The sequence below is a fragment of the Eupeodes corollae genome, chromosome 1 (assembly GCF_945859685.1).
Source record: "Eupeodes corollae chromosome 1, idEupCoro1.1, whole genome shotgun sequence".
Taxonomy (NCBI): Eukaryota; Metazoa; Arthropoda; class Insecta; order Diptera; family Syrphidae; genus Eupeodes; species Eupeodes corollae.
Genome location: NC_079147.1, coordinates 60,326,603 through 60,344,039, shown reverse-complemented (window position 1 = coordinate 60,344,039; position 17,437 = coordinate 60,326,603). Strand labels below are relative to the sequence as shown.

Genomic DNA, 17,437 nt, shown 5'->3' with positions numbered 1-17,437 from the left:
CTAAAAATGCCCATCAGTATCCTTTTGAGCTGATTTTCGGAACTCCTCTCAAGAATAGAGATTCTTTTATCAACCGCACAACAAGGGTGCGGTTTATGAGTTCTGTGTAATTATTAAGTTTTGATCACTTCTTAAATATTACTGAACTTAGGAAAAATGTTCGGGAATACAATTGTTTAAGAAAGGCAGCAGAAACAGTTTAAGCCAATATAGAACACATTTCCATACTTCCTACTTTCTCCAAGGTATTTGAAAAGCTATTGAAGGTGCGAATGGGAACAATTTTAAATAAAAAGGTTTTTTAATTGATAGTCAATTTGGAATTCGTGAAAGTGTAGCGAAATATGCGAGGGTTTTTGAAGAAAAAAGTAATACTATAGCTTAATTTTTTGCCATGGCCAAAGCATTTGATATGGTCAATCATGATATTCTTTTGAACAAACTTTATAAAGCTGGTTTTATAGGTTGGCTTCCTATCTAAGCCATAGGACTCAAAAAGTAAAATTTGGAAATGTTTTTAGCGAGGTCATGAATATTAGTATTGGTGTGCCGCAAGGTTCGACAGGCGGGATTGGAAGTTATCAGTGTGGGTCGCATCCCAGCCTCTTTTTTCTTTTAATTCAGGGCAGAGCTTAAAAAGAGCTATCAAAAAAAATCGGTGATTCTTTTTTTGTTCAAAGATATCAGATCTATCTCGGAGAGCGCTCCATGTGCTCTGAATAAATTGACCGAGCAAATGGAGTAAAAAGCTGAGCAAGGCTAAATTCGCGTTTGTTTCGTGTGGTATGAAAGAGATAGATACAAAATTCTTATGGCTGAATAACAACCACGCTTCATCTTCGGCTTCAGCTGACGTTTACGAGTTCAGACAATTGTAATGTGACTCCAAACGGAAGCTCTAGTTTAATTATCTGAACATTTGCTTTCTCTGACAGTGACAGCTCAACGGCTGTAAAAACAAACAAACAAAATATTTCCTCTTTGGAGGGATGAAATAATAGAAATGTCATTCAAAGCAACTTCGAAGCAGGCATACCGTAACGCAGACGAAGCCGAAGCTGAAGCGTGTTTGTGATTCAGCCATTAAGCTATTGTTTAACAAATAAGGAGAAGAACTCTACTCAGAGTATAGCCGATGTGATCAGGCTCTGATCTGCCATAAACACTCTATGAGGATATAAATCTTACGTATCTTACGTATTAGGGTGTTTTTTTTTTTTATATTCATTAGCACTCAAGGGGTTATTAGTACCCTTTATATGTTTATATTTAAACACAATGCGAGCGTTAGGAAAATAGGGAAGGATTTAAAAGGAGATACCGGTGCACATTGGTCTTAAAGTTCTGAACATGGGAGGGAAAAACAGAGATGGCCAAAGCATTCCACATTCTCGATGTGCGATTATCATTTTTAAAGCCCTTTTTTGAATTCTATCTAAGACATTTAGACTTGTTTTGGGGGCACTTGCCCAGATATGCTAATTATATTCAAGCTTTGGACGGATAAAAGCTTTGTAGATTATAGCCAGATCAAAAGGGGTGAAAAATTTCTTGCATCTTTGGAGAAATCCTGAGCCCCTGGTAGCATTTTTGGTGATATCGAATATGTGATCATTCCATAAGAGGTGATTTGTGATATTCATACCGAGTACTGAAAGCTGATTAGTTTCCTGGATGCAAGTGCCGCTCATGGATAGCGGCATCGGAGATGGTTTACGCTTTAACGACAGGAGACAGCATTGAGTTTTCGAAGCATTAAATTCTACACGATTTTTGATTCCCCATTGGACAATGCTGTCAAGATCAGAATTTAATGAGCTTATCATACGCTGCCGTTTAAATTCCACATCCGAAGGACAAGGATGTGAATCTAGAAACGGATATGAAAGCTGAGGGTACTGTCGTCGGCGAAGCAGTTTAATGGATTAGAAGTGACAGACAAAAGATCGTTTATGGATATAAGGAAGAGAGTCGGAGACAAAACGGAGCCCTGGGGTACACCATTTATTATATGAATTTCAGACTTGAAACCATCCAATGCAACTTGTATTGAACGGTTAGAAAGGTAATTTCTAATCCAACGAAGAAGAGATTCATCAATACCAAAAGCACGCATTTTCGATAAGAGAGCTTGGTGCCAAACTCTATCAAATGCTTTTGAAATATCAAGTGCAATAATCTTACTTTCTCCAAAGCGATGTAAAGATTTGTCCTACTGTTCGGTGAGATGAACCATGAGATCACCAGTATTGCAAGGAAAGCCATACTGTTGGTCATTAAGAAGCTTCCGTTCTTAAAGATATTTCTTAAGCTGAAAATTAATCAGCGTTTCCATGACCTTAGAAAGAAGGGACGTAAGTGCAATTGGACGATAGTTTTTTATATTTAGCATTTTATTATAATTTAGCATTCACAAAGCTAGTTTAATTTTGACTACGTATAGCCACTATCTTTATAAATGTTCTTCTTTTCCGCTCAGAAAATCGTTCAGGTAAATTCATATGATTTGGTCGCGATCTGTTTTTCTTCTCAAAACAGTTAAAATAAAAATTTCATGTAGATCCCCAATACTAAGGACGAAGTCTGAATAAAATACGACATTGTTCAATTTTCCACAAAAAGAAATAAAAATAACTTTTCGATTGCTATTTCAGTATCCCTCAAAAACATCTGTATATTTAAATGATTGTTAAATCACCAAATTGAAAGGGTTAGCTCAGAGCTAGATTATAATATACTGAAAAAAATATTTCAGAAGTTAGCTCGAGTTTAACTCTGGATAATAGCTCTCTGAATTTTCTTACATAAGCAACCAGTTGCAGTCCAATCCCTAAAAAACTTTAACGTAATACTCTCACTTCTAAAAATTACGATCAGTAGCCTTTTCAGCTGAATCTGGGAACTCTAATCAAGTATAGAGATTATTTTTTTAACCGTACATCAAGGATATGAAATTATCCTAGCTTTATCAGTTCTGTGTAACTATTTTATCGGCTGAAGTATAGATACTTCTTAAATATTACTGAACCTAGGCAAGTGGCTGTCTGTGAAGGAGTAGGACACACTTAAGCCAGTTTAATTGCCCATTGTACGAGTAAAACCACATGATTCTTGAAGCTTTCTTCTTAGCTCAGAGATGCTGATTATGTTAATATGACTGAGATCTTCATAAGAAAACAAGAATTGCGTTTCTGAGATAGATCATGGCATGTAGAGAGAAGGTGAAGAACTGTTTCCTTCCCTTCCTCATCCATAGAGCTTCTGCCAGTGCCCGATTATGACACCGATTATCGAGTACCCGTGGCATGATGGTTAGTGCGTTGGACTGTCATGCAAGGGGTCTTGGGTTCAATCCCTGCCTGTGCCACCTTAATTTAAAAAAATTAATTTTCGCGGGTACTGCCTCTTGCGAGGAATTGACAAATCCTTCAAGAGTAATTCTTGTCATGAAAAAGTGCTTTCTCAAACTAGCCGTTCGGATTCGGCCTAAAATTGTAGGTCCCTTCCATTCCTGACAACAGTACTCGCACACAGGAATGGTTGAGAGTTGTAAGTCACTAGGCCCTGGTTCACAACGGACTGTTGCGCCACCCCATTTGATTTTGATTTTTATTTATCGAGCTTATATGCGATCTGCTTAGAGTTAGCAGGCAACTTTAAATCTAGTCTGTTATAGATTTTGTAGAGAAAGAGTTTAGAGAATTGATAGCGGCCTGACTAAATAAGTGTTAACTTTAATAGTTAAGTATTGTAATTTTCGAAACTTTTTTATTATTCCTCGAATAATGCAATTCGATGAAAATAAGTGAAAAATAATAATTTGTTTGTTAAATGAAAAAGTGGAAATAAAAACAGTTATATTGGTAATTTTATAGCAGGATAGTGGCTATATATATAGAAAGATCTTAAATGATACAACTTTTACTGGTTAGCAAAGTGGTTTTGAATATTAATATTCAATGCCTGGTTCAATTTTTACGATCGATGTGAAACTAGTTTTTACTTGTTATTTTATTTTAATTTTTTCTTTTTGTTAATAATTTTGTTTGCTGATACATCGTTTATTTTTAATGAATCATTTTCAATCGCAGCACTATGATGTCAATGATTATTGTTGTTTGTTTGATATAAACGAATTGTACGAAGAAATCAATTTCCATCAGTAGTTTACTTAATTATTATTTATAAAAAAACAACAATTTCACTTAGCAAAAGAGTATTTAAGTGTTTAATTCATACTTGTATTGTATAACAGTCCACTCATTATTATTATTATTAACACTCATATGCTACTTTGAATTTAATTTTAATATGGAAGAGATGTGTTTTTTTGTATGAATTATTGAACTTGTTGCTTATATTGGATTATTATTGAACAAGTGTCTTTAGCTATTAACAGAGTTTTATACTATGGGATTAAATTTGATTCGATAAAGATTTATTTTTAATAATTTCTGCAAAAAATAGTGCGTATACGCCAAGTATACCCAGTGTAACCTAAATCCTATTTCAATGAACCGTGTTTTGTTTAAATTAACAAATGACTCACCCTGTGCTATATCTCACACACATCACAGATGAGGTAAAAGGGTGTTTGCTGTATTACAATGTATTCTCATCTGTATCTACTGTATCATCTAATCTACTGAGTCCAACAGAGAATTATTGTGAACTTCTTTCCTTTATAGAAGGCAAGACATAAACATAGGATGAAGATGAAGTTAAACGAAATTGGGACAGCGCTTGAATCAATGCAAGTTGCTATTTTTTTTAGTTTTTTGTTTACATTTCAACTTACAAAAAGTCATAGTTCAAGCTTTCATTCCTCCTCTAATTATAAATAAAACCTTCCTAAACACTATCTGACTAATTATAACTAATTTTTATTTTGATGAACTAACAAACATGCTAAAGCTTATTGTCAAATGAAAATCACACCAATCTGTATGGAAAATGAAAGAAAGAATAATAAATTAACATAGCATATATTTATACATTACATAATACTTTTATATAAACTACAATTAATAGAACGTGATGTCATATTCTTTTATTATGTTGTAGTTATTAAACCCACTAGGCTTTATTATGTACATAAATGATAAAAAGAACTAATTAGGTCAATAAGGCATGAACTATTTTGCTTTGTCTTTTTAAAGTAACTTAAGGTAGCTTCTTGAATAAAATTACTTAAACGTGTAGTATTAAGACCGTAGCCAAGAAGGGGGAAATAAAGGAGTTTCGATTTCAACAGTTTCAAAAACCTTAAAAAGTACCTTAAAGAAGTAATAACTTGAGATATTTTAATACATTTGAAATAAAAAAAGAGGCTAGGTTGCGACCCACACTGATAACTTCCCATCCTGTCTGTCGAATTGTCTTGCTTAAAATTAAAGTTATCAGTTGAATTATTCTTAAAAATTTGTTGGATTTATATAAAAAAAAAACTACTGAACATCGAAAAAAATACTTTCTGAGAAAAAGTTTGAAGACAATATTTTTAATTTTTGAAAAGCTATTTGAGTCGAAAGTAATTTTTACCAAGTTTTTATCATTTATTTATTTATTAAAGTAGCAATATACATTATTTCTTTTACATTTAGTAATAACATGCTATTTTTAGAGATTTAGGATTAACATTTTCCTTTTCAACTATAGATTTAAACTTACATATCATAATAATAAGTTGTAAATGAATTTGAATATTAACTATTCAAGGGAAAGCTACAATTAAAACCCTTATTCAACTCTTAGAAACTAATATTGCAAAACTCCCACGTTAAGTTTATAAATTATACATTTTTAAATACATTTTTTTGGCAAATTCATTTAGCCTAATTTCAAAGACTCTATCGAAAACATATAATCTAGTTCAAAATACATAATTATGAATATATAAATTTATTGTGGAGATAAACATTTAATCAGTTCGTTATCAGAGAAGGAACATTTTACATAAAATTTGTGTGTCAAATTTTCGATAAAGAAGTCCAAAAGATTGACATAGCTTTGTTCATGAAGCCTGTAAGTTGAATAGCACCATGGTAGCTCAAGCATCATTTTAAGAATTTTTTTTTACCTGTTTGAAGCTTAAGTTTGTGAGGTTTGGCACAATCGCACCAAACAAGAGCACCGTATAGGAGGATAGATTGGAAAATTGATTTGTACATTAAAATTTTATTTTCTTTGCTAAGTTTAGAACTTCTACATATTAATGGGTACATAATTCTTTTATATAGATTTATCTTTTATCTATCAATAGTTGTAGATATATGTTCGGACCAGTCAATATTAACAGAGCCCATTCGAAGTTGTACATTATTTGGGAGAAAACAAGATTTTCGATGCCATTTAAAAAGTATTTTTCTATTGAAGAAAGACTCACTTGCAACGTATTGCAGACGTCCCGAAAGTAAGTGCCCGATGTAAAAATAGCCGTGTCATCAGCAAACATTGCAATACCAATATAATTTCCAAGATTTGGTAAATCGGAGACAAATATATTAAAGAGGATGGGACCAAGTACTGTGCCTTGAGGAATTCCATATGGGATATTATGTACTGAAGATAAGCTTTGAATAATTTTTACTGTCGCCATTGGAAAGTTAAATTCAACAAGTTTGTGAATCAATGCGTCGTGTCAGACCGTATCGAAGGACTTTTCAATATCCAAAAGTACTAAGGCAGTCGACTCTTTTCTAAAATATGTATCTTTTACATGGTTTTTGATTGTCAAAATTTGGTGACTGGTGCTATGGGAGGGTCTGAAACCAAATTGATAATCAGGCAGAATATTATTCGCAGTGAGGTGATTATCAAGATTTTCCTTGATTATTTTTTCAGGTAACTTGCTTATAGAGCTCAGTAAGCTTATAGGTCTACAGCTGGCAGCCTCATCTCTTAGTTTACCAGGATTTGCAACTGGTATCACCATGGCAGTTTCCCAGCAATCTGGGAAGTAACTTAATTTAAGACAAGCATTGAAAATTGAAGTTAGGTATCGTAAGCCTGAGAGGGGGACAGATTTCAAAAGTGAATTGCTTATACCGTCAATACCAGGGCACTTTTTATTTTTTAATCTTTGAGTCAATTTTCTTACCTTACTAGGATTAACAGAATTCAAATCAGTTTGTTCGACATTTGATTGTGAGACAACAATAATTGTATTTGATACATCAGTAGAAGTACTGTCGCCACTAAAACGAGCAGTTATTTCATGATTCCTTGAAAAATTTGAAGCTAATGCTAATAGGTTTGATTTATCTTTTACCGTTATTAGCAATTCGTTATTCGATTTGAGAGGTGGAATACTTGAACCTCTTTTCTTTATAACCTTGGCAACTCTCCAAAACGGTTTACTTGATGGTCAGACCCTAGTTCATTAAAAGTAAATGGCATGGAACAGTAAGTTGGTATATTTGTAATAAAAAAGTCTAAAGTAGAAGGACTTTTAGATTTAGATGTAGGAACATATGTATAATTGGGTGGGTATACGAGTAGTAAAGAAAAATTTGGATGTGTCTCGTTGCTATCATACAATTGTTGTTTTGGCTTCTGAATATCTTTTGTAAATCGCTTTTAAATAGAGTAATTTTATCAATACCCGAATGACGGGTATCTTTTGTTATGACAACAGCAACACCTCCTCCTGTTTCGTTTCTCCTGTCAAGACGATAACATTTAAAGTTTGGGTGTGAAAAAGATTTGTTAACATACCAGGTTTTAGAAATTAAAGCAATGTCAACTTTTTTATCAATAATAAAATTAAAAAATTCTAATTGTTTTTTTGTAATGCTTCTGGCATTCCAAGTAATAATGTTAAGAGAATTATATAACCAAGTTTTATTAATTTTCTTGTTTGGGTTTTATTTTTTGTAAAAAAAAACTGTGAATTCGATTTTCTCGAAATTTTACAGAATGTTAAAAACAATATTTCTTATAAATTACTCGTAAAATTAGTTGAAAGCTACAGTCGAAATTCAATTTTTTCCTACTTTGAGCAATGTTTTCTGAGGTTTTTTTATAAGAAAAACTGTCAATTCTATTTTTCTCAAAATTTTACCAGATGTTAAAAATGTTATTTTTCTTTGAACAAAATTGTTTTGTAAATAAAATCATTTTTTATGCGTAAAATTTTCGTGGTTACAATTTTTTTTAATTGGATTTTTTTCCAAAAATATATTTACTATATAATACAAAATTTAATTCAAGTCTCTAGCGTTACTGGTTCGTGAGATATTTAGGGATAATAATGCATTTTTCTGCATTATTATCTCTACTTATTCTTCAGCTTTGGATGACGAAAAAAACTCCGCGAACGTGAGGACGTACGGACACATGCATTTACAGACATCTCTCTTAAAAATCTTTGATGGAGATTCTAGGGACCTTAAAATGTCAAAAATACCAACATTTTGCATTCGACAAATTGGATCTATACAATAATTTCATATGGGAAGTTAAAAAAACGCATTGCCTTTAGATATATTTTATTAAAAAGTAAATGATCTAGTATTTCTTTAATGCTTATGTAATGCAGTTGATGAATAATAACTAATGGGGATATTTCGAAAATTGTATGAAATACTGAAATATTGAAATATATATTATTATTATTTATTTGTAAGATAATCACGAATTTTAATGAAAAAAAAATGCGTTATAAATATAGATATCCTCAGATAATTTTATTAATATAACTTCAACATAATGATATATGTAGTTTAGCGGCTAAACTATTTAAAAGATAGTTTTAAGTTTTGAGCTTTTCAGAAATTTGATTTGAATGTCAATAAAATTAGTATTATTCAAACAATATTTTAATTTGATTGTCATGTGTATAAACCTTGTTTTTTGAAAAACTTAAAACTCAAAACCCCTTTAAATCTAGTTTTGTCTTAAACTAAATTTGATAGAAACTCAATTTTGTATTCGAATTTAAAAAAAATATATTTAAAAAAAACACTTGACGACAATATTTTAGAGGGGTTTTCTATTGCTCTAATTCAAATCCAACTTAAAAAAAAACACTCTACAGAGGATTTTGAATTCCGATTCTAATTGGCACATTCAAGACCCATAATGAAAAATTAAACTAAGATTAAGTAATGATTTTTGTTTAATCATGTTCATAAATAAAGAATGTATGACAATTTGGCATCTTTTAAAGCACCTTTAGTGCTGATAAACTCAACAATCTTTAAAATGAGCTGAATATCGGACAGAGTATCATATAATTTATAAAACCTATAAAATCAAAAAAAAGTTTGGTCAAAGTGGGAAAAACTTCAGCTTTGTCCAATATTCTTAGTGAAAAGTATTTTAAAAATAACTAAAAGCACTTTTAAAATGTCTAGCACCTTAAAATGACTTAACTTAAGAAGAAATTGTTGCACATCTGACTTCTTAATGTATGTACTTAATTTTGTACATAATTGTTCTTTATTTTTTATTTGAAAAAACAAACTTGTATTTAAACTAAATTAAAATACATTATTTTTAAATGGTATCACTTTCCTTTCGGTACCACTTTAAAACTTTTCTTCTAATAGTAGGAATTATTCCAATAATAAAAACACCAACTTCAAATATAGAATACAATACATTTCTGTTCATTGTATACCACACAATTTTTAACAGTTATGTTTTAAAACCTACAGTTTTCGAGTAATTTTCAAATAATTTAACTTTTCTCCACTCCAAATTTAGGTTACTTTTAAGAAGTTCTGATGTGATTTGTTTTATCTAATTTTTCTACAATGATATATATTAACCACGATGTAATGATGGATACTATATGTCAAGTTATCAAGCAATAAAGACTTTAACTCTGAATTTTACCCAAACTTATTTTAACTATGGCAGAGAATATTTAAGAAAAATAGGCTCTCGAAATATAACTGTCTGTTCATATCTTAAAATGCAGTTGAAATAAAGGGAAGTTGATTTTGTTTTTAGTTTTACAACAATTATAATAACATAAAACAAAAATAGTCCTACAAATTTTGGGCTATCGCGGAAGTTATCACTATTGAAGCTGTCATCTTTTGTAATTTTACAAGTAAAAACAATGCCAATACTGAAATGCCAACGCTTCAAAAGATGAAGTTTCCAAAATTAAAGGTATATTTTGTATCATCTCAAAAAGTATTGCTTTCTTTCTTAATAAGCGTTTCTTCTGAAAACTTATATACAAAAAAACTATTTTCTAAAGTCATTAATATTCCAAGCAACTTTAAATATACAACAGCAAGTTTGTCTGACCCAATAGTGTATTTTTATTTCTGTTGCTAAAACCGTCATTTTAAACTTTTGTAGTTGTTGTAGATTTCTCACATAATACGAAATCAATATAAAGTAACTATGATGTCTTATGCCTGTATCTGGAAAAACGGTGGTTTGATTATATTATGTAAAAACTTTGAAATGGAGACGGATTTAAAAACATCAGCAGACTTTTTCTGTTTTTGGAATGGATTGACATTGAACTGAGATTGATTGAGATTGTAAAATTTATTTATGCAAATGATGTGCACCTAAAGAAAATACAATATCCGGAAGATACATACATATATATACGTATAGATACATTTATTGCATATGAATACATATGTATACATATATATAAAAATGAACAAGTTGAATTTCAAGCAGACAATGGCATCAATGGCGCTTATAACATATTTGGAAGGTGTTTAAATAGCGGGTGTTTTTTTTAAGCAGCTCTATCTGCGCAACTCAACCTCATCATCGCCTTTGTTGGCCTCTGGTCCCTTGGTTTAAGTTAGGTGCCACAATCGCCCTTACAGAACCATGGCCTAATGACTTCGAACGGCTAACTTGGGTAAATACTTTTATTGACAACAATTACTCTTGGAGGAATTTATGAGTTCCTCGCAAAAGGCAGTACCCGTGGAAAAAAGTTTTTTTTAGATGGCACTGGCAAGACCTCTCGCGTGACAGTCCTACGAACTAACCATCATGCCAAGGGTAGTAGGGTGGGTAGATGCTTTGCAGGATTTAAATCTTTACAATTGACATTCATGATGCCAAAACGCAATTTATAACCGGTTTTTCAAAAGCCTCCTCTACTTTCCTCGCTAATCCTTATAAATTAGGCACTGGTCTTCTGCGGCTCTTCTGCCTTAATAACAACCACGCCATGCACTGGTATCAGTCGATTAACCTTCTGAATAATGTGGATCAGCTCCTGTCCACTTGGCTGAATGTCCTTGAAAGGCATTCAAATTCTAGGCTGTCTACGTATGTCCTTAGCTGAGATGAGCTGGAGCTTCAAGCCCTCTCAGTTATTGCTAACCTTAGCAATGTTTTCTCTAAGGAGTTCGCTTAGAAAACTCATCTGCGCACTTGATTATCTTGTATCCCCCGACCATTTCACCATAGTTAAAACTAGGGTATGGGCCCTCACTTTTGAACAAGGTATAGGTAAAAACTATTTAAAAACAATTGCCCTCGATCTCGTTCCACAACTCGTTCGGGAGATGAATAATACTTTTTTTGTCCGATCATCAAGCTTACTCTTTTTCTCAGCTTGAAGGGCCTCTTCCTGAGATTTGTTCTGCTTAACGGTCTTTTCTCGAGTAGCTACAATCTTATTTCACTCGTCAATAACCTTTTGGTACTCTGTTTTGTCTTCACCACCCTTCTTATGAACTGCTCTGGCTGCCTGAAGATGGCTCTATTAAACTGGTTCCTGGAAATAATACGTGATGGCTTTTAATTTCCACATGTAGCTCTACCATGGCTGGCTTTGCTAACCGAGGGTTTGGCTTGGTTGATCATTTAGGAAGTACAGGAGTTCTGTAGAGTGCTGTAAATACTCCCCTTTACGGTCTCCTTGCAAGAGGCCAAAAGTTAAAGCTTATTAAAAATTTGTGTGTGCATTAAGTTAAAACATGTTATTTTTTGTTTTCATTTTATATAGTAAAATTGATTGGTACTTAAAGCTTTAAAGCTGAAAGCTTTAAGTTCCATGATACTAGCTAAAATAGAATTAAAAGTTTTCAATCCTTTTTCAATTTTTTAAAAAGATTTTGAAATTACTTGAAAAAAGAACTCCTTTTTAGGAACTTAGCAAATTGAGTCCTTTTTCAATTCCTCAAATAATATCCGTTCCCTTTGAATCTTATTAAATTATCAATATGCTTCATTAATTCAATGGTCTTCCTTTAATGTTTAAACAGAAGGATAAACTTCATGTTTTTCAGTAAAATATTGTTTCTAGATATGAGTGCACCAAGGCCGAGAGATTTTTTGTAGAAAACCAATTTTTACCAACTATTGTTAATTTTTTTGTAGGTTCTTTATTTTTTGTAAGAAAACTGTCAATTTGATTTCAATTTGATTTATTTCTTATAAGATAAAGTTAATTGGAAGCCACAATCTCAAATTTTTAAAAAGATATTTGAGTCGAAAATCAATTTTTACCAACTTTTAATTGTTTTGGAGATAAAATCATTTTGTAAGATTTTCGAGGTGACACATATTTGGTATCCCTTTACAATATATAATATAAAATTCAATTCAAGTCTCTAGCGTTATCGGTACATAAGATATTAAGGGTTAACCAAAATGTTCATCTTTTGTTTAAATTGCTATTATCTGTATAACAAAATTTATTTGAAGTCGATATCTCTTCTGGTTCTTGAGCTATGGACGATGGAAAGAACGTCTCGAACGTACGAACGTACGAGTACGTACAAAGAGGAATTACTCATAGGAACTTATTGTAATAGGTCCTATTTGTCGAATGAAAAATTTTGACATTTCTCGACGTTTCAAGAACCGTAGAGTCGAAATAAAAGATTTTTAGCAAAATGTTTGTGGGTGTATGTACGTACTTTCGTACGTTCGCAACGTTTTTTCGTCGTCCATAGCTCAAAAACCAAAAAAAACGTCGACTTCAAATAAATTTTGCTATACAGATAATAATGCAGAAAGGTGCTGAAAGGGCTCTTAAGAAAGTTGCGTGGGTGGTTGACAGAAATATCTAGTTACAAAACAGACCTCACATTATACTGTTACAATGTGTATTATTATTTCTGACAGTGACATCATAATTAATTGTGTATTGTTCGTTCTTTTTGATTCTGTAAAAAATGTAAGTAAAATGTAAAATATTTAAAACAAAATGAATACTAAATAAATAGTTAACGAGTAAGTCTGTTATACCATCACAACTCCACCAAGCATCCAGAATTGGCAAGAGGATATAAATATTCCAACTAGCTCGCAAGGGAAGCAGGAGCTTAAAAAAACTTGCTTAGATTTAGCTGCAAAACTAAACGCTTATGGTCTTCCAATAAAGACCGTAACAGTGTGTAGGAAAGAAACTCGTATTATAAAGTGTTTTAAGGGCGAACATTTAGTTATTACCTTATTATTTTTTTTTTTAAAGAAATCCTAACAACCACAACAAGAACGATAGCTGAATCGGTATCGTGTAGGCGATATCTAAAAATGGCAGTTATTTTATATTTTAAATTTTTAATTTTGTGGTGCAACAGTCCGCTTGAGAACTAGGGCCTAGTAAATGACAACTGTCAACCATTCCTTTGTGCGAGTACTGTTGTCAGGGATGGAATTTATTTTATTATTTAATTTACGTGAACAACAATTTCAATCGTCTACCTGATATCGTTAGACGATAGTTGTTTTTGAAGCATAGCCATCGATGACGATATCGAAAACAATATCGACAACCTTACGTGATGAGGGGCCAGCTCAATTTAATCCTTTAATAAAGTATTATTTGTTTAGTGGGATGGAAAAAAAATAATTTCGCCGTAGTGTATTTGTTGATACAATCAATGTTTTATTGGTCTTTCTTAACGCAATTAGTTGACGTGTATACTTTCAAAGACTCATCTATATTTTTCAAAGGAAATTATCCCAACTCTCACTTGAATACTTATGAAATAAACGCTTTTTGATATACAGTCGTGGTCATTTCAACGTTCAACGTTTTTGGCAGTGACGGAAGACAGTATGGCTACCTCCATTGAAAGAATTGGACCCGAAATACAGGATGTTTTACATCATCAGGAGTTGTTCCATTGGTGCAAATTCATGGAAATATGACAGAAGAAATGTACAAGGGCATTTTGGACAGTCATTTAAATAGGGATTATGCTGACAATTTACTGTTAGCCTGGATATTTCAACTTCTGGTTTGAATCAAATTCAATCCAAGTCCTGGAGTGGCCTGCTCAAAGCCCGGATCTGAACCCCATTAAAAATCTATGGTGTATCATAAAAAAGCAGTTGCGGCTAAACAACCTACGGGCTTCTCTTTATAACTTTGTTAAAGAAGAATGATGAAAACAGAAAACCTACGAATAAGACTTCTCTTTGGAACATTATTAAGGAAGAGTGATCAAAACAGAAGGTAAAAAAGTTACCATCAATAGGGCTATTTATTTATAAACGAACTTCAATGCAGATGGCTTAGCTACATGTCCACTTCCAAAATCGATTAAAACAACATATCATTACTGGAATAAGTTTTCAAAGATATTTTTTAAAAATAAAATATTATCTTAACTCCTAGTTACTAAATGTATATTTTGCATAAATAAATTAATTTATCATTGTGTTAGGTTTCTTCATTTTTAGCTTAATTGTATATGTACATTGTAATATTGAATTATCCAAATTAGCATCAAAAGATGACAGCTTCAAAAGTTACTGCTTTCCAAATACCGAGTTATTCAAAATAAAACTTCTTAGTTTACAACTCTATTTTAAACAAACATTCTTTGACTTTGCCCAAATGACCGACTTGGCCAACAATTACTATAGCAGCTCGAGTTCGAAACATTATCAATAAATCTTTACAAACCTCTTTTTCCTCCAATATCTCAGCTTAACTCACATAGAAACTAAAGATTAGCCATAGTGCTTAACCCATCTATAGATTTATACAACCGACTATAACGACAACGTATGTACATAGATACTTATTTACGAAATCATCGTTCGTCGTCGAAAATACCACCTTTCACTTTGCGCTCAAAATTCAAGCAAACAAAGACGACATAATACATAACCAACCAAAAAACAAAAAGTTAATAAAACTTCTCTTCCTACATTGGTTATGTGCATTTTTAATATCTCAAAACCTCTCTTATTATACACCCAATAAAAAGTGCATTTTTATCAATATCAGAAAAGCAACAAAAATAATGAAAATCAAGTAAAATACCTTTTTTATGTTGGATGAAATGATTGTCAACCAGAAAAAATATTTAATTCCTCCAAAATGTGATCCTCAGCATCTCAAGGATACAAAATAAAATATCTCTTGCTTTTACGGACGCTTGAAGTCGCGCTCAGTGTTTTTCAAAATCAGTATCAGTACTTATTTGTTTTAGTGTGAATTAATGTTTATTTTATTTTTATTATTTTTATTTAATGTCAGTTAAAAAGAAGATGACAACGATTAAGTTCAGAAATTCAAGTTCTTTTTTCACGTTGCAAATCAAGAACAACCTACATTAAAAATGAGCAGAAGATCGAAATTATAAAGAATACAAAACATAAAAATAAAAAACCGCGATAAAACGACAATCGACAAAGACGACGACCGACGATCGACGATAGCGACGGACGTAAAAACCGAAAAACAGTCAAACCACTAATAAAATAAAGAAAAAAAATCAAAACCTCTCCAAAACAGGTCGTGATGTGGTCCTAATTAAATGATTCCGAGTTGGAATAAATCAGATTCAAATGCTGCACTGATGATTGTTGCTGAATATAATATCTCTCGGATGCATGACACGAAAATTCGAATCTCAAAACCCACCAACAATATACAAAACTTCATACACTACACCACAAAATAGTAATATATCTTTTTTTTATTTTCGTGTTGCGATTACTTGTTGTATTTTTAAAAAACAACAAAAATAAAATTTAAATTTCAATCACGCTTCGCACGCGCACTCCACATCACTTTTACTCCACTTTTTACGATTTCAGGTGTTTTTTCCTTATTTTTTGAAAACGTTTTTTAAACGATTTGGACTATTATGGACGATTTGAAGTTAAACACATTTAAATTGTCTTGAAAATGACCAACGTTTTTGGTTTTCGTTTTTTGAAAGTATTCACTGAAAATTCAATTTTAAACACTTCGGTATATTGGAAACCTTTTTTTACCGAATTCTGATAATTTTTTAAATAATTCTTGACCTTTTTGTTCAAAATTCACACAAAATAATAAAGGTCACCTTCTTCAACCCAAAGCTCGATATTAAAGCAAAGGTACTTCGAAACCACAACAACAAATAAAAAATTAGGTTTTTTGAATACGAAAGAAAATCAAATGAAGACCACAATTAACACAATCGACGAGGCGAGTTACCAGCAAGCAAAGCTCTTCGGAAAGAACTGATCAGGTACTCGTATGCGGTAGTTGGACTAACCTCCCAGTCTCAGCTCCCAAAAAACAGTCTGGCCTGGCCAGGTGCTGGTTGGTTGATTTGTTCGTTCATTGGTACAGTATACCTTTAGCTTTAGCTTTACCTTTAGCTTACCTCACTTATAGAGCTCTACAAAAATCATACAGTAGTGGCGAAACAGGTAACACAAACCATGGAGTAAGAGCCTAAGCTATAAGCAGTAGTCTCAGTCTCATTCTCAGTCTCAGGCATTTAACTAGCAAATCAAGTTGATTGCTGCATAGTGCATAGGGTAGTGCTTTTGAAAACGACAGACGAGCGACGATGCTGACGCTAACGCGGACGCTGTCGACGACGACGACGAACGCGACGTTTTCAATGAATTGGACGGATGGTAGATGGATAAATATTTTAATTATGTTGATACGAGTTTAAGAGAATTTTCGTTATTTGAAATGAGAGTCTCTTTTGGGAGGTTTCTGAGTGTGTCAAGTCAAGTCAACAAGAAGAAAAGTTAAATTGAGTTTTGATTAAGAGAAAGATTAGTTGGGTTAAAGTACGCATGTGGGGTTCGTTGTGGAGCAATTTTAAAGAATGAGAAAAATGTGCTTCTTTAAAAATTATTTCTTTTCGAGAATAGATAAAAATGTAAGCTTTTGTTTTTAGAAACGTGGTTCTTAATCTGACAATACTTTTTTCGAATTTGGTCTTTTTGACAGCTGTCACCTGATTTATGTGCTAAGTTTGGTTTGACAGTTTTTTAAAATATATTGGCTTAAAACTAATTTTATGAATTAAAAAAAATATTGTTTTCAACACTCAGTAAAATTTTAAGACATATTTAATTAATAGCTTCTTTACAAAAATTTAAAATTTAACAAAAATTACTAAAACTTGGTAAAAATTGATTTTCGACTCAAATATCACTCAAATAAAAAAAATGTCTTCAAACTAATTTCAACATCTAGTTAAATTTAAAAAAAAAATACCAGTCAGTTTTTGTCATAAAAAAT

General features: G+C 32.0%; 1 protein-coding gene across 1 annotated transcript in view; it reads right to left on the bottom strand.

The window, feature by feature from the left end:
* The window catches only part of LOC129954053 (uncharacterized), a 124,686-nt gene extending 108,152 nt beyond the window's left edge, over window positions 1–16,534 (bottom strand). The window contains exon 1 of the mRNA XM_056067695.1: window positions 15,224–16,534. The gene's annotated coding sequence lies outside the window, so the exon portion shown is untranslated. The remainder of the gene's footprint in view (window positions 1–15,223) is intronic.
* Window positions 16,535–17,437: the final 903 nt, after the last annotated feature.